Here is a 27188-nt window from a genome sequence, read left to right on the forward strand (position 1 = left end):
ACCACTTCCCTGGTTAGAGAATTCCAAACATTCACTAGTCTCTGGGAAAAACTATTTTTCCTCATCTCTGTCCTAAATCTACTCCCCCGAATCTTGAGACTGTGTCCTCTCATTTTAGTTTCCCCGGCCAGCTCAAAAAACCTTCCTACATCTATCCTATCCATTCCCTTCACAATCCTATAGGTTTCTGTAAGATCTCCTCTCATTCTTCTGAACTCGAGCAAATACAATCCTAGACGATTTAATTTTTCATCATAAGTCAACCCCTTCATCCCAGGGATCAGCCTAGTAAACCTCCTCTGGACCGTCTCCAAAGCCAGTATATAATATGGAGACCAGAACTGGACACAGTACTCCAGGTACGATCTCACCAGTACCTTATACAGTTGCAACATTACCTCCCTACTCCTGAATTCAATTCCTCTAGCGATGAAGGCCAACATTCCATTTGCCTTCTTAATAACCTGCTGCACCTGCAACCTAACTTTTTGCGATTCATGCACAAGCCCTCCCAAGTCCCTCTGCACAACAGCATGCTGTAGTTTTTCACCATTTAAATAATATTCAGCTTGCCAAAGTGAATAACCTCACACTTACTAACATTGTACTCCATCTGCCAGACATTTGCCCACTCATCCAGCTTAACTATATCCCTCTGCAGACTCTCCACATCCTCATTACAATTTGCTCTTCCACTCAGTTTGGTGTCATCTGCAAACTTGGCTACACCACATTTTGTCCCCTCCTTCAAGTCATCAATGTAAATGATGAACAGTTGTGGGCCTAACACTGACCCCTGCGGCACCCCACTTACCACTCACTGCCAACCTGAAAAACTCCCATTTTTCCTGACTCTCTGCATCCTGTCAGTCAACCAATTTTCAATCCAGGCCAATAGACTTCCCCGGACTCCACTTTCCTATAACTTACTGAGAAGTCTCTTGTGCGGCACCTTATCAAACGCTTTCTGGAAATCCAAATATACAACATCAACCTGTTCTCCTCTATCCACCGCATCCATTATATCCTCAAAGAATCCTAACAAGTTTGTCAAACAAGATCTTCCCTTTCTAAAACCATGCTGCGTCTGCCTGATTGAACCCTTACGTTCCAAAAGTTTCACTATTTCATCTTTAATGACGGCTTCAAGCATTTTTCCAACTACAGACATCAAGCTAATTGGCCGATAATTTCCAGTCTTCTGCCTACATCCCTTCTTAAAAAGTGATGTGACATTTGATGTCTTCCAGTCTGCCGGGACCTGCCCAGAATCCAAGGAATTTTGGTATATGACCACCAATGCATCAACTATAACTTCTGCCATTTCCTTCAGAACCCTTGGATGCATATCATCAGGACCAGGTGATTTGTCTGTCTTTAGTCCCATTAGTTTCTCCATCACTACTTCCTTTGTAACAACTATTTTATCAAGGCCCTCCCCAACATTCGCATCCTTAACTCCGCACTTGGGCATGCTGGACGTGTCTTCCACCGTGAAGACTGACACAAAATATTTGTTTAATGCCTCGGCCATTTCCTCATTTTTTGCTACCAGTTTTCCTTTCTCATCCTCCAAGGGTCCTATGTTAACTCTGGCCACCCTCTTCCGTGTTATATATTTATAAAATTTTTTGCTTTCTGTTTTTATATTTTGTGCCAATTTACTTTCATAATCCTTTTTCCCATTTCTTATTACCCGCTTTGTAACCCCTTGTTGTCTCTTAAAGTTTTCCCAATCTTCCAGTTTCCCACTGCACTTTGCAGCTTTGTACACCTGCGCCTTCAATTTTATACTCTCCTTTATTTCCTTTGTGAACCACGGTTGATTTTTCCCTCCCTTGCTGCCCTTTTTCCTGACCGGAATATATTTTTGTTGAGCATTACAAAATATTTCTTTGAAAATCTTCCACTGTTCCTCAACTGTTTCATCAATTAGCCTATGCTCCCAGTCCACTCTGCCCAATTCCTCCCTCATCCTATGGTAGTCACCCCTGTTTAAGTATAATATAATAGTTTTAGATCTAACTATTTCCCCTTCCATCTGAATGAGAAATTCAATCATACTATGATCGCTATTTCCCAGATGGTCTCTGACTATTACATCATTTACTCTACCTATCTCATTGCACAACACGAGATCCAGGAGAGCATTCTCAACCTTTCCTTCCCACACACATACCACCATCCCTTACTAATCACAGAGCACCAATGGCATAGGGAATACTTAAGGTAGAATGTGAGTTTGGGGAGGGGGCAGCTTGAAAATCACTGATATACATTATTCTTGACATACTCCCCACATTCCCATCCACCCCACCCCCTCAGACTTTACACTTCCTTGCATAATATTAAAAGGGCTGGATAGACTGGATGTGGAGACGATACTTCCAGTCATGGCAGAGTCTAGGACCAGAGAGAACAGGCTCAGAATAAAATGGTGGCCCTTTAAATCAAAGATGAGGAGAAATTTCTTCAGCCAGATGCAGTGGTTCTCAACCTTTTTCTTTCCACTCATATACCACTAAGTATTCCCTCTGCTCTGTGATTAGTAAGGGGTTGCTTAAGGTGCTTTGTGAGTGGAAAGGGTTGAGAACTACTGAGCAAGAGGGTTCATACACCAAATTCATACACCAGATTCATACACCAAAGAAGGCTGTTGCCAAATCATTAGATAATATTTAAAGCAGGGGTTTTAATCAGGCTTTGATCAGTCAAGGTGTCAAAGATTATGGGGAGAAGGCAAGAGAATAGAGTTGAGAAGAAAAATACATCAGCCACGATTTAGTCTCCATGGATGATGCATGACCTTCTGAGTTTCTCCAACAGCTCTGTATACTGCACTCTGCCAAGATTTAAAAGGTGGAGCAGACTCAAGGGGCCAAAATGTCTAAATGTCGAATTTTCTCAGGGTGGGCATCCCTTGAAAAGATTTCACAGAGTTGTGCTGTAGTCAGTAGTGAGACTCGAAAATCTGCAGAGAAACAGCTGGAGAAACTCAGGAGGTCAAGCACTGTCCTTCATATAGCAAAGGTAAAAATATATAACCGATGTTTCGGGCTCTATCCCTTCATCGAAGAATTTTCTGTTCATTTGTTATTATTGTCATCTATACCAAGGTACATGGATCAATTTAATTCTGCAAGCTATCCTGGCAAGTCAGCTCATAGTTCAATGAAAAGACTGCAGAATCATGTGTTTACAGAGAAAGGTGCAGTTAAAATAGTGCAACGTCCTCACTGAATTCACTCTGTGAGAACAAGAGATCACCTTCCGTTTCCTGCTTATATTAGCATGAAAAAAAGTTCTCCTTAAATCTGTGAGGCAGCAACTTCAACTGTAGAACCACCATTGGTGGGAACTGTGATGTATCTTACTGATTTTAGTTTTACAGTATATGGTTTTCTGCTTTGATTATTGAAATCTTTTTACATCCAATAACCATTGTGTCTGCGTGGGAGGGACAACGTCTTTCCATCACAGCAAACTGAGCCTTGTAGCAATCAGGAAAGCAAAAGCGACTACATGGGATTGAGAGGGAGTCAAGATTAAGTCCATTGGTCCACTCTTTCCAAAAATAGCAATAAAGGTGCTCAGAGTCAGATTGACATCAAGAATTAAAGATAGTGTCATCTTCATTGTGTCATGACATTGTTTAATGGGTTTATTGTATTGTATATGTTGAACATTTAGTAGGTAGGGAGGGGGTGGGAAGGAGGGAGGGGGAAAAAGGGGAGAAAATGTATATTCAAGAGGGAAATGTTTGTGTGTATTTTGGTTAATATGGTTCATAGTGTGAAAAACAAAAAAAAATTAAAAAAAAGAATTAAAGATAGTGTACTCAATACCTCATTCCAATAGTTACAGAGAGAGGGACACAGCCAGAACATGTGACATAAAATGCCATACGATGTTGGATTTCTCTAGAGGAAATTAGGTTTTCAACTACTACAACGAGTATTAAATTTTCGTCTCTTTGGGGTTCTTTATTCAACCATTTTCCAATTATTTTTGGTCCTTATTAAATATTTCCTTTCCTATTAGTATCAAAATTAATAGCTGATGTCTGACTTTGCCAGCGATTGTTCAGGTTGAGGTTAGAAATTAGATTTTTTTTTGTTCTTTTTTATATTTTATTAAAATGTTTTGACCATACAAGCAGGTCAAGAACAAAGTTAAAAAGTACAAGTACAAAATGATAGTTATAGCCCACTCCTCCAAACCCCCACCCACCCAAGAAAGACCCCAAAGAAAAAGATGTAGATAGAAGAAGAAAAGTAATTAAAAAATAAAGAAATAGAAAAGAAAGAAAACGAAGAATGGACTGCTGTAAAGTGCCGCGCACTCCACATTCTATTTAATTTTTTTTTTGGAGAGGATCATAGCAGGTCTCGGGGGCAAGAAAGAACACAACCTGAGATTTGTAAATATGGATAAATAACCATATAACAATTACAGCATGGAATCAGGTCATTTTAGCCCTTCTAGACCACACCAAACTAAGTACTCTCCTCAAGTCCCTCCAATCTGCACCTTGCCCAAAACCCTCCTTTCCTCTCCCATCCATATACCTATCCAATTTTTCCTTAAATGATAAAATTGACCCTGCCACCACTACATCTCCCTGAAGCTCATTCCACACTGCCACCACTCTCTGTGTGAAGAAGTTTCCCCTCATGATACTTCTAAACTTATGCCCCTTAACTCAAGGATACCAAACTTGCAAAAAAATAGGTTGCACTTATTTCTGAAGTGATAAGTAATTTTCTCAAAAGGCATCTCCGCATCCCAACGTCCCATACCTAGATGTGATTCAGACATCCAAGTAATGGCTATACATTTTCTGGCCACTGCCAACACAATTTTAACAAATTCTATTTGATGTGTGGTTAGGTTCAGTTTAGGTAATATTACCCAATAATAATTCTGTGTTTTGTGAAAATTGAATTCCTGTAATCTATACTAAGAAATTTCCTAAATCTACCCAACTTTAGAACATGACCAAGTTGAATGTAAGAAGGTTCCTACCTCCTCGCCATATCAAAAACATCTGTCTGAATGGTATTTTTTCCCTTTTCTTTCTTTTTTTCATCAGTTGCATGGATCATATGTATCTTGTTTACCGTTGTTCATTACTTGTAATTCTATTTTGTCTTTATCTGAACATTATATCATATGTATCTATGAAACCTTTATTTAAAAAAAAAATAAAAAGATTGTAAAAGAAATCTATTTTCAAAACCTTTATAAGAGACACTTATTTCCCCTCCCAAGACTCTTTTTGCCCTTGTCCCTTTCTTCCCTTTCCTCCACCTCTCCAGCTCCCTTCCCTCCCCAATCAGAGAGCTATCCTCTCCCATTATCACTTCTCAACTTTTTTTCTCTACTTCCCTCCCACCTGTATCCACCTATGACCTCTTACCTGTTTGCGTGCTCCTCCTCCTCTCTCTTCCTCCCTGCTCTTCTCCCCCCACTCTCCCTTTTATTCAGGCACCTGCCTGTTTATTGCTCATACCTTGACGAAGGGCTCAGACCCAAAGGTTGGACACCCTTTAATTCCTATAGGTGCTGAGTGACTTGCTGAGTTTCTCCAGCACTTTTGTTCATTGCATTTGACGTCAAGGTCTACAGACTTTCTTGGTTCATTTAAAAGCAGTTTAAAATACTTTGATAGCATGGTCTGCAGATTCAAACCTTACAGTGAACCATGCACTATTTCACCGTGAATCAGAGCTAACATACCTTGAAAGTAAGGGGAGCTTGTCCTCCATTGAACTTGGTTAAGTACGTTTGATGAAGGTAGTGAATAGCGAGAGTTAATGGGATCCAAATCAATTTGACTTAATAAATGAATGATCCTTATATCTCACATTCAAAGCTCAGATTTATTAGTTAGAGTACATACGTGGCATCACATACGTGACATCACATACGTGACATCACATACAACATACTAAGATCATTTTCCTGCAGGCCAGGCAGAATTTCAACATATCGTTAGTACGAAACAAAAACTGCTCAAGAAAGATACTTTTGCAAAAGAGAGAAATGTAAACAAAAAGATAGTGCAGGCAAACTGTGCAATACAGAAAATAAATATTCAAGAATAAATAATGTACAAAGAGTCCTTAAATGAGACTCTGATTGAGTTTAAGAGTCTGATGGTGGAGAAGGAGGGGTAGCAACTATAAGACCATAAGATATAGGAGCAAAAATAGGCTATCGAGCCCATCGAGTCTGTCCTGCCATTTAATCAGGAGCTGATCTATTTTTCCCAAAGCTCCCTTATCCGGCCTTCTCTCCATAACCTTTGATGCCTTAGCTAATCAAGAACCTATCAATCTCTATCTTAAATACGCCCAAAGATCTGGCCTCTACAACCACCCTCTGGCTGGAGAAATTCCTATGCATTTCTGTTCAAAGGGGGCACTCTTCAATCCTGAACCTGGTGGGATGAGTCTTGTTGCATCTATACTGCTTTCCTGATGGTAGCAATGAGAACAGATCATGCCTTGGGTGGTGTGGATCCTTGATTATTGCTGTTGCTTGTTCATTGACAGAGTTCCATGTAGATTTTCTTGATGGTGTGGAGAATTTTGCCTGCGATGTGCTGGGCTGCGCCCTGTACATTTTGCAGGGCTCTCCACTCAGTTGTATTGGTGTTCCAATACCAGGCCATGATGCAATCGGTCAGCACACTTTCCATTACACTTATATAGAAACTTGCCAAGGTTTTCGATCTCATTCCGACCCTCAGCAAACCTCTGAGAAATTAAAGGCACTGACATCCTTTCTTCTCGATGCCATTAGCGTGTTGGGTCCACGAAAGATCCTTCGAGATAGTGAACTCCAAGGAATTTAAATTTGCTCACAGTGGTCAAGCCTCAGCACAAGTGGATAACATACTGTAGTGCATTAAGGAGAGAGCAAACGGAGCTTAATTTGAAAGCATCATCTCCAGCATCTCCAACACTACAGAACTCCCTTAAGGCTACATGGATTTTTGACTCCAGTTTAAGGCTTGAACTCAGAAGCTGCAGGTACTTTCCTCTGAACCACAACTAAAGTCGACATTAAGTCGAAATATTTTTACCACTTTGACACTCAAAACTGTTTGCTCAGCATTTTCTAACTGATTTATTTGGGATGGGAATCAAAGGCCAAATGCAAAATGTTCCAGATGTTGGAACATAGAGCACTACAGCACAGTACAGACCCTTTGGACCTCCATGTCCTACTGACCCATGTATTCCTTAAAAAAAATTACTGAACCCTCCTTACCCTGTAACACTCTATTTTTCTTTCATCCCTGTATCTGTCTAAGAGTCTCTTAAATACCTCTAATGTTTCAGCCTTCAGCACCATCCCTGGCAATGCATTCCAGGCACCCACAACTCTCTGCATAAAAAAATCTTAATCCTGATGTCTCCCCTAAACTTCCCTCACTTAACTTAGCACATATACGATGTACGACACCACCAACGAGGTGCTGAAGGCCTGCTACATGAAGGCCCTGAACTAGGACCTAGGGAGGCACAGGCTCACCCTACACCACCAATGGCCCGGAGAGTTGACTAATGACTACCTGCTGGATCTGCGAACGCTGGCTAAGAAGAGCAGATATGAGGCCGCTTCGGACCCTGAGCAGGAAGATGAAAAGATCTGGGACTCTCTGGTCGCAGGGGTCCACTTGAGGTACGTGAGGCAGCGACTGCTCGAGTCAGGAAGGAAGGACCTTGCTAGTCACATCGAGCTGGCCAAATCATTGGAACAGGGCAGTCTCGAGAACGACAACCTCAAGGCCAATGAACTTGCGCTCTCGGGTGAGCACCTCCAGGGACCGGCTGCTCCTGCTACAGCGGCCCCCATTCTAACAGCTGCTGCTTCTCAAGCCCGGGAGTGCGTTTTCTGTGGCAAGGGACAGTATCCCCGTGCCCACTGCCCAGCCAAAGACTCAGCTGGTATCAGCGCAGTCCAGCTACAGGAAGAAGGGACATTGGGCGAGGGTCTGCCACGCAAAGGGAGGTCCGGGGAAGTCCAGGGAATTTCAAATTCAGTGCCATCATCGTCAGAGGAGGAAGGAGGGTGGCCATCTTGCCGTGTCACGAGGATGGCTCCATCTTACCTGCGTAGGTTGACTCAGGGCAGAGGGGGACACTCAAGGGAAGAACACGGTGTCTCTGGCAACCTCGCATCACTGGTCCTCGACCAGAACAGACCTCATCAGTTCAGCAACTCGATGGTGATGGTGAACGTAAACGGACATTCGACAAGTGCCTGATTGACACAGGCTCCATGGAAAGTTTCATAAACTCACGGACTGTGCAAAAATATAACTTAAAAATGTAACCCTCTAATTACTGAATCCTCCTAGCATCCCAGTCCCATTCGGTACATGTACAGAAACATTGTATAGTTCATCTGTCATTTGGTCAGGGGTGGGTGATGGTGGGGATTTTATAAATTTCGCATATACATTTTAGATGAATTGTGTGCTCCAGTATTGTTGGGTCTGGACTTCCTGTGTCACCTTAAAAGCATGACCTTGTGGTTCCCTTCCTCGGTAATGGTTTGGAACGGAGGGCCCTCAAAACCAGAACCCACTTCCAGCCTCTCCATGCTGAACATTGATCCTCCCCTCCTCTGTTCCCAAACCTGTCTGCCAACTTTAAGCCCATTGCCACCAAGAGCAGGAGATACAGCGCGGCAGACAGGAAGTTTATAATGTGGCTGCTGGAAGAGGGGATCATCAAGCCCAGCACCAGCCCATGGAGATCGCAAGTGGTGGTAGTAAAGGGGAAAAACAAGTCCAGGTTAGTGATTGACTATAGCCAAACAATTAACAGATACACACTCCTGGACGCATACCCCCTCCCTTGGATTTCCGATATGGTGAATGATATTGCTCAGTATTGGATCTATTCGACCATCGACCTGAAAGATGCCTATCATCAGCTGCCAATCCGTTCTGAGGACTGCCCGTTTGCAGCACTTGAAGCTAACGGTCAACACGATCAGTTTGGGTGGGTCCCTTTTGGTACTACCAATGGGGTGTCTATTTTCCAGTGGCAGTTGGACAGGAGGGTGGATGAGTATGGGTTGAAAGTTACCTTCCCCTACCTCGACAATGCCACCATCTGTGGCCACACTGTGGAAGACCATGACACCAATCTCCAGAGCTTTCTTCACGCAGTGAGAGCCCTGAATCTCGCTCACAATTCTGATGTGTATATTCAGTACTGCACAACTTGGCTATGAGGTGGAGATTGGCGTCATTAGCCCTGACCCTAATAAGATGTGCCTCCTCTTAGAACTTCCCCTCCCCAGGACCACAAAAGCTTTGTGGAGATTCCTGGGCCCTCAATATGCCGACAAGGTTCAGCCAAAGCCCAGATGGCTTTAAACTACCTCCAAAGTTACATTGCGAAAGCTGTCATGCACGCGGTGGATGAAAATGTAACTTTGCAAGTGAAAAGTGACGTTTCGGACATAGCCCTGGCTGCTACTCTCAATTAGGCGGGCAAACCGGTTACCTTTTTCTCATAGATGCTTCAAGGCCGCGAGCTCCGGAACCCATCTGTGGAATAGGAGGCTCATGCCATTGTAGAAGCTGTAAGGCACTGGAGACACTACCTGGTTGGTAGATTTATGCTCCTCACGGACCAGCGCTCTGTCACAATGCCAAGAGGGGAAAAATCAAGAATGACAAAATTTCTAGGCAGAGAATTGAACTCTCCACCTACAATTTTGACATTGCCTACCGCCAGGGGCCCTTAGTGATCCTCCAGATGCCTTGTCCAGGGGATGCTCTGCCTCTGCACACACTGGCCAACAGTGGACCGTACATAATGAGCTCTGCCATCCAGGGGTCACCCACATGGCTCATTTTGTCAAATCCCGCAACTTGCCCTACTCAGTAGAAGATGTCAGGGAGATGACCAGGTCATGCCAGGTCTGCGCTGAGTGCAAGCCACAATTTTTTTGCCCTGCGAAAGCACACCTGATTAAGTCATCTAGACCCTTCGAACAGGTCAGCATCGATTTTAAGGGACCTCTCCCCTCCACGAAGGGATCATCTACTTTCTCTCGGTCATCGATGAGTATTTCAACTTCCTGTTCACCATCCCGTGCCCAGACATGTCCGTCTCATCCGTGATGAAGGCCCTAGACTCCATTTTCACTCTGTTTGGGTATCCTGGCTATATTCATAGCGACCAGGGTTCAGCCTTCAAGAACGGTGAGGGGCATTGTATCCAGCACGACTACCAGTTACAACCCCTTGGGGAACGGGCTGGTTGAAAAAGAGAACACCACGATCTCGAAGGCTGTCAAACATGCCCTGAAGCAAAAAGGCCTTCCAAACTCGCACTGGCAGGATGTCCTCCCCATCGTGCTCCATCTATTCAGTCGCTACTCTGCACTGTGACCAATGCAACTCCTCATGAGCTCGTGTACATTTGACAGAAGGTCGTCATCAAGGACTACAACCCCAGCCTGGCTCACTAGTCCTGGTTGGTCCTTCTCAAGAAGCACATGAGGAGAGGCAAGACTGACCCCCTAGTGGAAAGGGTGAAATTGCTTCATGCCAACCCCACACATGCCTACGTGGAGCACCTGGATGACAGGGAGAACACCGTCTCCATCAGGGACCTGGCACCTGCCAGAACAGAGGATCCATTGCCTCAGGTGCCCCACAAGCTATCGAGCCTTTTCTCCCCACCCCCACTCAGGGCCTCAGGGGATCTGATTCAGTAGGGGAGTGAACCCCCCTCTATCATAGAGCCGGAACTCCAGCCCACTACCCTTCGCTACCAGGAGATTCAAGGAGCCCAAGGCCCCCCTGTGCTAAGGCGCTCCACCAGGATCCCCAGACATCCAGACCACCTGAATCTGTAAATAGTATTGTAAATATTTCTCATCTGTGTCTATTACCAGCTTCTGATCCTTGTTCGCTTCATCTAAAGACCCTTAATTTTGAAGGATGTGGTGAACTGGGATTCACTAGAAGTGTGCTGTACTGACAACTGTTCACGCCTCCCGGCTCCTCCCCCTGGGGCCTGTATATAACCCTAGCTTCCCACCTAGACCCAGAACCCTCTGAAGCCTATCCATGAACCCTACCTGTGTTATAAGCTAATAAAAGCGTTGTTGTCACTCCAGTCAAGTGTGAGCTTTTATTTATGCCACAATGTCCTAGGTACTGTAGATATATTTCATGAATTGATTTTGTTCCATTAAACTCCACATCTAGAGCAGCACAGTTGGAATAGCAGGTAGGGCAATGCCTTTACAGTGCCAGTGATCGGGATCGAACTGGGTTGAATTCTGTGCTGACTATGAGGAGTTCTACGATCACCCCGTGTCTGAGTGGGGTTTCCAATTTCCTCCCTCTGTTCAAAAGTTACTGGGGTGTAGGCTAATTGGTTATAAATTGGGCTGCATGGACGTGTGTGCAAAATGGTCTGTTACCATGCTGTATGTATGCCAAGATATCTAAAAATAATTCCTGGATTTAAGCGATTTTGAGAGTCATTTCCATGGAATGAAGAAATAACAAACTAAATACGATTTCTTTCAATGTTTTGGATTCAGAAGTAATGTACTAGACCATGCAGGTTGATTTCAAATATCACCCTGTGTGCTCTTTGCCACATTGGGCGGCACAGTTAGTGTAGTGGTTAATGCTACGCTGTAACAGCACCAATGATCGGGGGTTTGAATCCCAAACTGTCTGTAAGGAGTTTGTACATTCTCTCTGTGTCTGCATGGGCTTTCCCCAGGGGCTCCGGTTTCCTCTTACCGTCCAAAACATGCCAGGTGTTGAGGGTTAATTGAGTGATAGATGATAGATAGATGGATAGAAATAATCACCTTTATTAGAATGAATCCTCTTCACTCTTCATAGTTTCTGTCCATTTATCATTTTGCAGTGAAATCTGGCCTCAGTGTTGAGACCTGCGCCAGCACCCTTGAAGAAGATGAGTCAACCCACATTATCAGTGCAGAGCCCAGTTAACCTTCAAGTTGTTCATCCAGTCAGCATCTTCATTATCCATTAGGGCACATATTCTCCTGCGGTTATCAGAAGAATAACTTGAATTCTTGTCGATAATGTCAGGTCCAGCACATGAATAAGCTCTTCTGGCTGATCAATATCCAGCAGTGTCCATGAATACTACAGATTTAAGATGCTCCTCATATCTGCGCCCCAGCCAGATCCTACCTTCCAGTTCTCAGTCTGCAGACCTGCATGGCACAGCTCTTCAAAAACACCTCCAAGTCCTAATAAAACATTTCTGCCTCTACCACTCTTTCAGGTAATGAATTCCAGAGCATCTCCCTTCCCCAGAACACTTTCCATCAACTCTCCTCTAATTAGAATTAGAATCAGAACCAATATTGTCATGAACATGTCACAAAATAAATTTGTGCAAAAGAAGAGAAGGTGAGGTAGTGTCTGTGGTTCATTGACCATTCAGAAACCTGATGGCAGAGGGGAAGAAGTTGTGTAAATGCTGCTGGATGTTTGTCTTCAGGCTCCTGTACCTCTTTCCTGATGGTAGCAGTGTGATAAGGGCATGGTCTGGGTTATGAGGGTCCTTGAGGATAGAGGCTGTTTTCTTCAGACATTGCTTCTTGTAGATGTCCTTTGATGGAGTGAAGACTGATACCCATGAAACCAATGGCTGAGTTCACAACTCTCTCTAGTCTTTTCCTGAACTGGGCATTGGCACCTCCATACCAGACTAACAGTCTGTAGAAATTTTCAAGAGTCTTTGGTGACAAACCAAATCTCCTCAAACTCCTCACAAAGTATAGGTACTGGCAGCCTTGTGATTGCATCGACATGGAGGCCCCAGGTCAGATCTTCAGAGATGCCAACACATTGCTGACCCCTCGATGAGTATTAGTTTGTGTTCTCCTAATTTCCCTCTCCTGAAGTCCACAATCAGTTCCTTAGTTTTGCTAATGTTGAGTTCCAATCCTTCTCCCAATTACTTACGATCTAAGCCACTCCCTGCCTTTATATTCTCTACCAATGAAAAACTGATCCTTTGTATTTACTGTAACTCGAGTCCATCATGTGTCTCAAATAATTGTCCCATCAATTCTTCAGTTCCAAATAAAACAACCAAAGTTTATCTGATCCTCGCACACAGGTAAAGTTATCCGCTCTGTAAATACCCTTGTGAATCTCCTTTGCCCCTTGTTCAGTACAATTGCTTCATTCCTGTTTCACAGTGACAGAACTGTGCAAGGTACAGTTTAGGGCAGCAAGGTTGGCGTGGCGATTAGCGCATCGCCTTTACAGTGCCAGCGATCAGGACAAGGGTTCGAATCCAACACTGTTTGCTAGGAGTTTGTACGTTCTTCCCCCTGTCTGCATGGGTTTTCCCCAGGGGCTCCGGTTTCCTCCCACCCTTTAAAATGTACCAGGGGTTGTTGGTTAACTGGTGATAAATTGGCGTCATGGACTCATGGGCCGAAATGACCTGTTACCATGCTGTACGTCTCTATGTATGTTTAATTTGTACGATATACATTTTGAACATAAACCTATAGCAATAAACTGGGATTCACTGGTAGGATGTGGTGCTGATGGCTGACCCTGCCTCCCGGCTCCAGCTCCATCTGCCCACATATAACCCTGGTTTCCCGCCTAAACCCAGAACCCTTCTGAAGACTACTCTGAGACCCTACCCTTAGTTATAAGTTAATAAAAGCATTTGTTCTCCCTCCATTCGTGAGAGCTTTTATTCACACTACAATTTTATTAGCTTATTGCCTAACGATGGAAGCGCTACTCAAGCCAGGTATGCTACTGATAGACCCTCTGTCCCCCGACGCGGCTGAGGAGTTCACATACTGGCTAAACTGCTTCCAGGTCTACTTGAAAATGACCAGAGTCATCTCCACACAGATTAACTCAGGATGTCCACGCTCATTTCGAGGGTAGGAACGAAAGGGTACACAGTCATTAGAACTGTTATCGAGGTGTTGAAGGCTAGGTACCTGAAGTCATAGAATGAATTCCTAGCAAGGCACTGACTTGCTCTACATTGCAAGCGGCAAGGAGAAACCATCGATGACTACCTGCTGGATCTGTGGACGCTTGCCAATAAGCGCAGGTACAAAATGGATACAGGCCGCTTTCGTGAGGAAGAACAGATCCGGGACACTCTAGTAGTACGGGTCCGCTCAAGGTAAATGAAGCAGCGACTGCCCCATGGCACTCCATTATATCCAGACACTATTATGTACCACAACCAACACTATTCCTCATGAGCTCCTATTAATTTTCGGCATCGGGAACTACACTCGCAGTCTGGCTCACACTCCTGGTCCAGTCCTACATTAAACATGAGATTACGCATGATACAATATAATTGGTTACACAGGCTATACCCCACGCCCCAAAAGTTAAATAAATGGGACCCAACAGTATCAGACAGATGTTTTCATTGTAAGAAGGAAACTAGAACAACAATACATGCAATTTGGGCACGTGAGAAAGTGGAAAAGTTTTGGGAAGATCTGAACCAGATATTAAATAAAATCACAAAAAGCAACATACCAAAAAATCCAGAGATCTTTCTTCTAAGTAATATAAGAAGTAAAGAACTTGGACTCGATTTGGATGGAGCACAAAAAATATTTATTATGATAGCTTTAGCTGTAGCAAAAAAAATGTATTATGTCAAACTGGAAATTAGAAGATAGCCTGAGAACACAGCAATGGTACAGAGAAATGAATAAATGTATTCCATTGGAAAAAAAACCATAATTTAAGAAATAACATCACAGTATTCGAACAAATTTGGGAACTGTACATGGAACACAACAGAGAAGTCCTACCGCGGACTCCACCGCCCATAGAACTGAAAGGTAAGAATTAAACGTTATTTCATGTTTGAAAAGCCTTCCATTGTTTTTTTGGTTGTTGTTTAACCGCTGATGCAAGTTTTCTGCTGTTGCAACTGGGCTGCTTGAAAGCCATTATTCGGCTATCCGAAAAATCCAGTTAACTGAAAAAACATCCGGTCCCCAGCTTTTCAGATATGGGGAAACGGACTGTAATAAGAATGGTCTGGTTATCTTTCAATTACTCTCAACAAATGGCAAAGCATAAAATAAATTCATTTTAAATATTATTAAAACAAACTGAGGTTTGAATTTTAAAAAATAATCATAGGTATTCACCTATGGATAATGGCCACACAAGAAATCTGCAGTGAGTCTTTTTCATGTTTAGATGCTAAACCTGTATGCAATTAAGGCTGGAATTAATTTTATTCTCTGCAAGAGACAAGCTTAGACATGAGAGTTTATCTGTTAGATTGAATATTCTGTGTTGCACAGAACTGCTCTTGTTCATTTTCAATAATATTCTGGGCAAGTGGCAAGGACTATTGTCATTAGTTTCCACAGTTTGCTCAATTTAACTCAGAATAAAATTCCTTGGAGACAATCTTTACAGGAGCAATAAAAAAAAACTTTCTCAGCTGAATTAAAATGGAGCGCTCAGGTTTGGCTGATAGCATTGCGGTTGCAAATGATAAGCAAACCCTCCAAGGGCAGGTAACAAAAGTTGTGCTGCAACTGGACAGTGTCCAAAGAGTAAATCTCCTCAAGGCACTATCAGACAAAATTTGGCAATGAATTTTTTTAACCAAAAGGAAAGATTTGCAGTACCTTTCGTCTCCCTTTTAGGGCATCTTAAAAGTCAAGATCGTATTTTTGTACAATGGTCACTGTGTAACATAGAAATGTGTGCGTACAGTGGGATCCCAGAAACGGTAATGTGCAATCAATGGGCTCATGATGAATTGATTGAGGGATAAATATTGGAAAGGGCAATGACGATAACCCTGTTCTTCTTTAAAACATTATCATTAAATTCTTCACATCTGCATTGAAATGGATTGGCTGCTAATGCTATCTAGTGGGCAGTCAGTTTTCAAAGGGTTGCCAGAAGGCTGAGTCTTGCAGCTATTACTGCTTATCAGTTTTATAAACGATTTAGCTAGTTCTTCAAATATGATGAACAAATGCAGGAAAGGAGCTTTAGTTCTTTAAGCAACAGAATTGAAATATTCGAAAGGAATGTGAACATTAATGTTTCGGTGTTCAAAGAATTTCAGTTTCACAAAATCTCAGAATGGAAAATGTTTAAATTACAGTGAATCAGAAGTTACTGGAAATGGTTGAAACACAAGATAGATAAGGGAAGAAAGGGAAAATATTCATCAGTACTGGTGCCAAATAAACACTCAAGTGTAGAATTATAAACACCTCCGAACATCAGCATGGGTCCTAAATGTCGGAGGTGACAGTCATTCAAGAGTGGACCCAATGCTTATGGCTAAACATAAATTTGTTCCTCTAGATTCATTATTGGGCACCAATAAAATTAGCTTACGGTTTGTGAGTCCACATTCTGGCCAAATTTCAGACAATAGATAGTAATAAATTTAACTCCATATCTTCAAAAGGAAAGGGCAGCAATCAGCAAACAAATTCTCCAGTCCTTACTTACATCTGTAGCAATATGTCAGAGAGAATTAAGGGAGATAATGTTGAGGAGCTTTTAGGGGGGGGGGGGTGGGGTCTAAGAATTTTGAAGCTGTTGCATTAGTTTAGCAGTTGGAAATCACACCTGAGTAATGTATAACTTTTTTAAGTGTATTAAAGAATTAGAATATACCCTTACATTATTCACTGGGTGTCCAAATTTCAATTTCATGTTGGCCAATATAATAAAAGCATCCAATGCTGGAGAAACTTAGCAGGTCAAACAGTGTTCTTTATATAGCAAAGGTAAAGATACGTAACCAACATTTCAGCTTGAGCCCTTTAACAAGGTATGACGTGTCAGATTATGTTATATTTTATATTTTGTATAGATATATGTTTTTGGAAAATAGATTGTGGGGTTATAGTTAGTTTACAAACAGATACAAACAAACAGATCTCATTTTAAAATGCAAGAGTTGTGCATAAGGTGGTGCCTACAAGTCTGCAAAAACAACAGACTCCTGTGCTGAAGGTTTTCACAATGAGGTGCAAATGGAAGGGCCCCATCTCAGGAAACTGATAAGATCTCTCATGAATTGATTTTGGAAGTCAGCAAGCTGTTTTGGTGGAGGGTCATGTGGTTTTGTAAGCAGAGAGAGTCAAAGAGGTTTTTTTTCAAAGAGCGTGACAGAGAGTGAGAGTGAGAGAGAAAAAAAGAATGCTGATTTTCTGCAGTGGCATTTGGAAGCTTGTTTGTCACCCTATTTTGAAGACACCTTGTGAGTTCTGAGTTCAGCCTGTTCAAAGAGGAGATAGCTGGCTGTATAATGTTTTGCCTGAGATAAGGGAAACAAAAAGGAACCCTGTGGTGACATGAAAGAAAAAGGTTATCATCTGAAAAATCCTGATGGGGCAAGTTTCTTCGGCAAGACATGGAGGAGGCTGATCGGAAGGAATCAGTTTATGTGTCCAATGAGCAACAAATCTCTCTCTGAAAACTGACAAGAACCATCCTGAGTGGTAACCATTTACCTTTCAAGCATCAAAACCTGGTGAAATTCATAAATGTTAAATTTTCTGCACAGTATAAAAATTGCCTGATACCGATGAACTTGGAGGAGTGAGAAGTGAGATTGGAATGTGAATCAAGAAACATTTCTGAACTTATATACACATTGCATATGCATGCACTTAGAATTAGAAGGGGGTTAAGATAGGTTAAGTTAATAGTAATAGGTTAAAGTTTGATCCTGTTTTCATCTTGAAAGAAAATTAAAAGTAACTTTTGTTTAAGTAACTATTTGTCTTGGTGAATTTCTATTGCTGCTGGGTTTTGGGGTCCTCTGGGCCTGTAACAATGGAAAAATGTTGCAGGCATCTGAGCAAGTGAGTAAGGGGGAAGATGTAGTCACAAAGGTAGGAAGTGATAGGAGGAGAAAGGACAGCAGCAATCAAGGGGGGAGAAGAGGGATGGCTAGGCAAAGGGAGGGGGAAGGGAGGAAAAGAATTGGAAAGGGGAAAGGAAGGAGGGAGAGGGAAAACAAGAAACCAGAAAAGTTAATGTTAATGCCATCTGGTAGGAGGGGGCCTAGATGGAAAATTAGGTGTTGTTCCTCCTATATGCGGATGGTCTTGGTGGGATAGTGAATAAGGTCATGGACAGACATGTAAGTATGGGAGTGTGACACAGAACTGAAATGGTTGGCTACTGAGAGGTCTCTGTCCCTGTAGTGGATGGAGCGAAGATGCTCAGCAAAGCAATCACCCAATCTGCGCCTAGTCTCTCCGATGAGGAGAAGACCACAAAGGGACCACTGGTTGCAGTAAATCAGTCCTGCAGATACAACAAGTGAAGTGTTGCTTTACTTGAAAGCCTTGTTTGGGGCCCTGGACTGTGGTGGAGGGGAGGGGGTAGTGTGAGTGAAAGTGTTGTACCTCCTGTGGCCACAAGGGAAGATGCCAGGGAGATTGGTGGGGAAGGATGTGTGCATGAGGAAGACTTGGAGGGAGTAGTCCCTACAGAGAGCAGAGAGAGGAGGAGAGGGAAAGATGTGAACTATCCCTCCTTCCCTTGATTGCTGCTGTCCCCTCGCTCCTTTCTCCACCTATCACTTCCTGCCTTTGTGACCACACCTTTCCCCCCACCTTACTCTTTTGCCTGGAGGCCTTGATGAAGGGATCAAGCCCGAAACATCGGTTATGTATTTTTTTACCTTTGCTATATAAAGGACACTGTAGGACCAGCTGAATTTCTCCAGCATTATGTTTTCACTTCAACCACGGTTTTACTAACCAATATAATAATTTATTCAAAAAGGTCAATTCAATGGGCTCAAGAGGAATAGATAGTACAGAAAAATTGTCTGGTTGTGTCTCTAGTTGGCAGCTAGTTACCAAAGGAGCATATGGCCGATTTTCCAAGTAATTTTTCAAAAAATATTTAGCAGAAGGAATTTCACAGGATGTATCTACGGAGCCAAATCATGAATATTAATGCTCTCAAACTCAAATGGTGTTGACAGGTTTGATTAAGGGACAAAAATGTCAGGGTCAATTTAGTAGAGTCGGAGTATGTATATGAGACGAGGCGGAGGAAATCACAGCGTGATATTTCATTAAAAGTTATTCGCACAATTTTCTTAGTCAGTTAAAACGAATGGAATAGTGGAATGTACATAATAAGAGGAAGCTAAACATGGGCTTTTTAGGTTAATCCTGGCGCCCACCTCTCGATCTGTAACAATGTAGGATTTCAAGCAGTCATCAAATGCTTTCTCTTAAAATGGAAAAGGCTAGTGCCCTCACGACCCTTTCAGCCAGAGAGCCCCAAGCCCCACAACTCTCTCACTGGAACACAGCAGACAATCTCGTGCATAGTCAGGTTATTAGATCGGAAGCTAAGCATGCTCAGAACTGGTCAATCCTTGGAGGGGAGAACTCCTAGAAACATCAGGTGCTATAGGTTTATGTGAGGAGCACTGGGTGTGGGTGTTTAATGAGTAGAGTAGTGGGCCAAGCATGCATCCTTGAGGTGTGTCTGTGTTGATACTCAGTGAGGTGGAGACGTTTCCATTTCATACTGACTGTGATCTTCCAATGAGAAAGTCAAAGATCCACTAGCAGAAGGAAGTACAGAGGTTAAGAGTGTGTTGCTTCTTGACCAGCACTGCGGGAATAATGATATTAAAGCCCGAGCTGTAGTCGATGAAGAGCAGCAGTATGTGTGAATTGCTGTTTTGAGATGATCCAGAGCTGAGTGGAGAGCCAGCGACGTTGATTGTGACAATAGGCGAATTGTAGTGGGTCTAGATCTTTGCTTACGGTAGACAAAAGTTAAAGAATTTCATGTATTTTACTTTCTAGATGTGCTAGAACACCCCAAGGAGAGTGGCCCACAGCTCTCCAGGAGTGGGTGTTTCCACTGGAGCCATCAGTCAACTGAATGGCTCATGAGACGGTCTTCTGCCTTGAAGTCAAGCTTGTGTAAATTTCTATAAATAGCCCACTCCATTTTTTTGAAAAGAGTAGAGAGAATTTGGGTGTGGTTTGGTGAAACTGTGACTGTCGTTAATTCTCTGAGTAAATTCAAATTGGGAGTAAGTTTCCTCAGCCACGTGTGCAGCCCAGACATTTTGGGCACAAGATGTGGTATTACGAGACAAAAATGGAAGCTTTAGCTTTACCTTTATATTTATCTCCTCAGCTTCCTCGAATCCTGTCTCTAATAACCCTAAAACTCTTCCTCTCGGGTTATCAACCTTTGACTATTGTTAAGATTTTTAGTCATTCACTGAATTCTCCCTTCAGTTTCATCTCCTTAGATTGGAACATTACAGCATAGTGCAGGCCCTTCAGCACTTAATGTTGTGATGATCTAGATATTCCTACCAAAAAAAATGACTAAACCCTCTATTTTCCTTCCATCCATAAAAGTCTCTTAAATGCCCTTAATGTTCCAGCCTCCACCACCACTGGGCACCCACAACTCCGTGTTTACATAAAGAAAATTACCCCTGATGTCGCCCCCTAAACCTCCCTGCCTTCACTTTGTACAGATATCCTCTGTATTTGTTACTCCCACCCTGGGTAAACATTGCTGGCTGCCTACCTTATCCATGCCTCTCAGAATCTTGTAGACCTCTATTAAGTTACCTCTCATCCTTCTTCACTCCAAAGAGAAAAGTCCCAGCTCTACTAACCTTACCTCATAAGACTCTTTCCAATCTTGGCAACGTCCTGGTAAATCTCCTCTGCATACCTTCCACACCACCCCTTTAATGAGGGGACCAGAAATTAACCCAATACCCTAGGTGTGGCCTCAACATGAGATTTGTTGAGTTGCAACATGACCTCTCAACTCTTGAATGCAATCCTCCCAACCAATTCTATCAACATGCATGGCAACTTTGAGAGGTGTATGGATTTGGACCCCAAGGACCCTCTATTTCTCCATACTGTTAAGTATCCAACCATTAACCCTGTACTCAGCCTTCTGGATTGACCTTCCTAAATGCATCACCTCACAGACTGAACTCCATCTGCCACTTTTCCACCCAAGACTGCAGCCTGTCTATTGAGATCAGAAATGTATGCGCTCTCAGAGAAAGGGAATTCTTAAGAGTCTCGGTGTTAAAGCTATCAGCACAATTTTCTCAGACATTGATAAAAAACAAATTGAATGTGGGTATGTACGTCAAAGAGCAATCATTCATAAATCCAGAGATTATTTTAAAACTATATTTGGCCTCGTGGAGACATCATGCACACAAGCTAATGAATTAAGAGGAGGAGTACAGCTATTTTTAAAGATTAATGCATATGTCAGTTCACCCTTCTCTGTATTAAATTTTAGCTGTCATTTGTCTCCTGATTTTGTCAGCCAACTTGTCCTCTTGCATTCCTCCTTGCTGGGCATGGCATTTCTAAGTTTGATGCCTAACGGTGAGAAGAGTTATGACAGAAGTATTAAACCTGATGAAGTATTGGACAAGTTCAGAATTTTTCCTCATGCACTGAAAAAATACACAAATTATAGATGACAAAGCAGCAAATGAAGCTGTGTTTCTTTTAAAAAACGTGTGGAATATTGGATATAATTACACAAATTTAAAAAAAAAATAAAAAAGAGTGGGAAGGTTAGATAATAATAGATAGATAATGAAGATTATTCTTCCTGAACACTTTTGGGTGTATTTTATGGATTTTGGGCTGCTGATCAGTAAAAGTATCTTAACTCATGTATCGCTTTTTAGATACAACCTGTTTCTGTGATTTCCTGTCATATTTTAAGGCTCTTTCAATCAGACAAAACCATGAAATGCAACACATTGAAAATTCATTTTCTTCTCTCATGTTTCACTCATTTTCTGCATTTGCACTTGGATGTCTTTTCTGCTAATCTAGGTGCAGTCAGTGACGAACATGGTGGAAGGTTTCACCAGGACATTGCGACCATGGAAAAGTGGTATCAGGCCAACTGGGATCCATCAATGGTGGCCGACTACAAATGAAAATAAGCGGCAACCTATTTTTAGGTCATTTGAACTAATGCAATGTGTCAGCACCTCTATGTGATTCAACATGTTAAATTCAATAAAGGTTAATTTAATTTTTTTCCAACTTCCCACATGATACAACAAATCTGACATTATCTTTGTGTCCAACATAATGCCCATTGTTTTTCCAGTGTTATGAGGGGCTAAGATAGGGTGGTCAGCCAGCACTTTCTGCAGTCAGAGGTTCCCACCTGCTTCAAAAGGGCATCAAGAGAAATGTAAGCTGCCTCAGTGACTACCGCCCAGTAGCTCTAACGTCTACTGTAATGAAATGCTTTGAGAGGCTGGTCATGGCGAGAATTAGCATGTACCTAAGCAAAGATCTAGAACCACTACAATTCGCCTATTGTCACAATCAATGTCGCTGCTCTCCACTCAGCTCTGGATCATCTCAAAATAGCAATTAATACATACGGCTGCTCTTCATCGACTACAGCTTGGGCTTTAATACCATTATTCCCACAGCGCTGGTCAAAAAGCTACAAACTCTTGACTTTCTCATTGGAAGACCACAGTCGGTATGACTTGGAAACAACATCTCCACCTCACTGTTTATCAACACAGGCACATCCCAAGGATGCATGCTTAGCCCACTACTCTACTCATTATACACCCATGACTGTGTGGCTGTTACAGAATTCTGTGTTGTGTATTGACCTATGTGTTGTGTGGTTTTATGTTGAAAAGTGACAGTTTGCCTTTAAGAGCCAAAGGGAAGGTGGACTGCTGAGAGAGTGGGAGATGGACTAAGCATGTGCAGAAAATTATCTAAAAATTTCTGGACTTGGATGATAAACCACCACTGGGTGGTGCTGTGGAATGGAAGAGGGCCCAGAGCATGAGTCATGGTCTGGAGGACAGTTGAGAATGTTGGGATTTCAAGAAGGATAAACATTCCGAAGGCAGCCAGAAGGATTCAGACCAAGCCAGTGGTTCCTCTTTCTGCAAGCAACACAAGAAGACCACTTTGAATTTTGTGCTCTCTCTCTCAAAGATCTTTTGGCTTTAGTTTACCAAACAAACTGAATTTTGTTTATAATCTTTGCTTCAGTTGAGATCAAAGTTTTGTGAATCTTGTGTGTTTTGTGTCTAAGCTTTTCTGTGGGCTGGTTGGAAGTATAACTTAGACTTTAATGACGTATGTTATATTTAGGCTGGGGAATTTATTAGTTTTACACTGTTATAGAAATTTGCATAGTAACCAGTGGGCATTATTATAAAAGGGGGGATTTTGAATTAAAGTTTGAAGGTGATTTTTTTGTTTATAAAGTAATTGTTCATCTTTACCCCTGTGTGATCTGCCTTCTTTGTGGTTGCTGGTTCGATCTTGTAACATAATTTGGGGAAATCGTCTGGGATCAAACCAATTTGGAAGCTTTAGGGGTGATTGACTTGTGCTTAGTTATCAGTCGTCTGAGTTTGACTCAACCTCCAGCTTGAAATTAAAAATAAACGGTGAGTGTATAAATCACCAGCAGAAAAACTAGCAAGTATGAATATTGACCAGTTCATCGCTAACCCTTCAGTGATTAATTTAAAAATGGCTAAAATGTCAGAACTGATGGTTATAGTTACCAAGTTAAAACTTCCGACAGTAAGAATTGGGATGAAAAAAAAGGAAATTGCCCAAAATATTGTTAAGCACTATGTAGGAAAGGGGGTATTTGAAGAAGCTGCATTAGAACAGTTTCCAAAGGAGAAAACTTCAGAGGAAGTAAAGTTGGCTTTGAGAAAACTAGAGTTAGTTGGAAAAAGAGAGGGAGAAAGGAAAGCCAAACGGGAAGCAGTAAGGCAGGCAGAAAGGGAAGAGAGAGAGGTAAAAAGAGAGACAGAAAGGAAAGATGAATGGGAAGCAGTAAGGCAGGCAGAAAGGGAAGAGAGAGAGGTAAAAAGAGGCAGAAAGGAAAGCCGAATGGGAAGCAGTAAGGCAGGCAGAAATGGAGGAAAGGGCAGCTGCAAGGGAGGAGAGAGAGAAAGAATGGAAACATGAGCTAGAACTAGCTAAACTGAGGCAGACCCTAAGCCAAGGAGAGGGAGAAGCCCAAAACCCATGTGCTGGTCAGGAGGAGAGGTTTCTGGTCAGTAGAGAAGTGAGGTTAGTTCCTCCATTTCCCCTGTGAAATATGCCTTCTTTGTGGTTGCTGGTTTGATCTTGTAACACCAAGCACAAATCCAATGCTATCTACAAGTTAGCTGGTGACACCACAAATGGCAATGAGGAAGTGTAAAGGAGGGAGATAGATCAGCTCGTTGAATGCTGCAATGATAACAACCTTGGACTCAACATCAGCAGAACCAAAGAGATGATCGTTGACTTCAGGAGGAAGTCAAGGGAAAATGACCCAGTCTTCATCAAGGGCTTAGTTGGGAAAAGGTCGAGAACTTCAAATTCCTGGGTGTCAACATCTCCAAGATCTGTCCTGGAACCTCCATGTTGATGCAATCACAAAAAGGCTTCCCAGAAGCTATACATTGTGATGTGACAATAGTTATACATTGTGATGTGACTGAGGAATGTCATTAAAAACACAAACTTCTACAGGTGTACAGTGGAGAGCTTTCTGGCTGGTTGTATCACTGCCTGATATGGAAGTGGCAACTCTCAGGACAAGAATAAACTCCAGATGGTTGTTAACTCATCCTGTGACATCACAGGCACCTACCTTCACTCCATCGAGAACATCTACATGAGGCAGTGTCTTAATAAAGCAGCCTCTACCCTCAGAGACCCCCACCACCCAGGCCATGCCCTCTTCACTCTGCTACCATCGTGAAAAAAGGTTCGGGAACCTAAAGGTGAGCACCCAATGGCACAAAGTCAGCTTCTTATCTACTACCATCAGATTCCTGAATAATCAATGAACCAAAGACATTGCTTTACTTTTTGTGCATTATTATTTTTATTTTTTTATAGTAATGTTGGAAGATGGCTATAATATGAATGTTTGCAGTGTGACGCTGCCACAAAACACCAAATTTCATGACTTGTTCATGACAATAAATTCTGATTTTGATTCTGACCTTTTATAGAAAATAAGGTGAATGGAGGAAATTTTAGAGGTAGGTTTTTTTCACACAGAGATTGGTGGGTGCCTGAATTGCACTGCCTGGAGTTGTGGTGATGGAGGTAAAATGAGGACATTTACAAGACTCATAGATAGGCACATAGATGGAAGAAACATAGAGAGTTATGCATGTGACTGGCAGCATTACAGCCTGATATGGGGGTTCCAATAATCTTGAATGGAAAGTTTTGCAAAAGGCAATGGATACTGCTCTGCACATGGGTGAAACACAAAGGTCTGCCAACATGATAAATTCTTACCTCGTCCCTTATCATATCCAATTAACATCTTTTGTTGGTCTGGATTCCTCACCCAGCCAGCATTGTCTGAATTTTGGGACTTGCTGAGACGTCTTGCTTACATAACATAGGGCCATCTGGCCCGTCGAGCCTGTTCCGTCGTTCACTAAGAACATGGTTGATCGTGGACTCAACTCCACCTACCTGTCTTTTCCCCATATCCCTTAATTCCTTTTTTACATAAAAATATATCTAACTGAACCTCTAACTCCCAAGTCCTTCTGCACTGCAGCATACTGCAGTTTTTCACCATTTAAGTAATAATCTGCTCTTGTGGCGCTTGCAGGAGCTGAAAGAAATCACTGCTGCCACACCGAAGGTCATTAGTGACCATTTTTATTCAAATTCAGTGCACCCCTTTAAGGGCATCATCTCAGTCACCTGGTGCATTGTGACGTCATAATCGCTGCGCAGGGTGAGCGCTAGAACAGATTCTCTTCATCTGCTCTGTCTAAGATATGAAGAAATCCTTCTCGTCACAGTTTCTTTTGCATTACAGAGAACATCACAAGCTTCTCCCATCCATCCACTGAACTGAAGTCCCTCCTATATAGAAAATCCCTTCTGTGCCCCTCACTGAATGATTCGCATCATTTCCAAAGGGTAGCAGCCAGAAGAGGATACAACATTCCAGTTATGGCTGTACCAGAGTTTCCCAAATGCTGATCACAACTTCCTTGCCCACATACTGTTCACTATTTATAAAGCCCTGGATCCTACAAGTCTTTATCACCTTTTTCTCAGCATTTTCATCTACCCTCAGATTTTTATTTACTTCCAACCCTTTTTGAATTCTACCCTCTTTTCCTTCTGCTCTCCAAGGTGTAAAATTTTTGTTACCTTAAATTTCACCCCTTCGCCATCTGCCTAAGTCACCAGCTTTTTATCTCCTCCTTGAAGTGTCTGCGATCCCCCGCATGATTCACTTTGCCTCAAGGTTAGCATTAACTGCTTTCATTTGTCGACAATGCGTTGTGCACCCAAATCCAGAGCAATGAGAAAATTGTAGGTCCAAAAATCAAAACCTGAGGAATTCCACCACACACTGGCCTCCATTCCCAAAATAAAATCTCACTGCAAGTTCATGACACCATCCATGGTCATTCAACCACACACACTTCAATTTATAATTTATACTTCAATTCATTCATTGATCTATTCCTTTACTTCATCAAGAAAGTTAATTGGATATAATTCGTCTTTGTGGTTCTTCAATATATCCATACCTGTCCAAGGGACCACAAATTCAGCAATTGTTTCTACAACTTTCCTGACTACCAAGTTTAATTTGCAGTGACTTGGTTTAACCCTATACAGGATGTATCATTTGTAACTTTCAGTAATTTTGTGAACTGTCTGAAAAAAAACCCAGAATCATACAATGCTGACACCTTACAAATACTAACACACTCCAAAAGACATACTACAAACACTGACACACTCTCAGTGATATACTTCAAACACTACCACACCCCAGTGACACACTCTGAAAGACACATTGAAAACTGACACACTACCAGAGCCAGTCTGCCAACAGACACACTCCCAATGACACACTGCAAACATTGACACACTCCCAGTGACATAGTTCAAATATTAACACACTCCCAGAGACACCCTGCAGAGATACACTTCCAGCGACACTGCAAACACTGACACACTCACAGTGACTTCGCTGCATGGATACACTCTCAGCATCACCTTGCAAACACGAAGATATGCTCAGTAACACAGCACATTAACACACAGTAAACACT

General features: G+C 42.3%; 1 long non-coding RNA gene across 3 annotated transcripts in view; it reads left to right on the forward strand.

Annotated features, from left to right (window-relative positions):
- Positions 1 to 24625: 24625 nt before the first annotated feature.
- Positions 24626 to 27188, forward strand: part of LOC138745497 (uncharacterized) — a 68016-nt gene continuing 65453 nt past the window's right edge. For all 3 annotated transcript variants that reach the window (XR_011346338.1, XR_011346316.1, XR_011346324.1), the window contains exon 1: positions 24626 to 24863. This is a non-coding gene — a long non-coding RNA (uncharacterized lncRNA). The remainder of the gene's footprint in view (positions 24864 to 27188) is intronic.

Source organism: Narcine bancroftii, chromosome 1 (genome assembly GCF_036971445.1).
Source record: "Narcine bancroftii isolate sNarBan1 chromosome 1, sNarBan1.hap1, whole genome shotgun sequence".
Lineage (NCBI taxonomy): Eukaryota > Metazoa > Chordata > Chondrichthyes > Torpediniformes > Narcinidae > Narcine > Narcine bancroftii.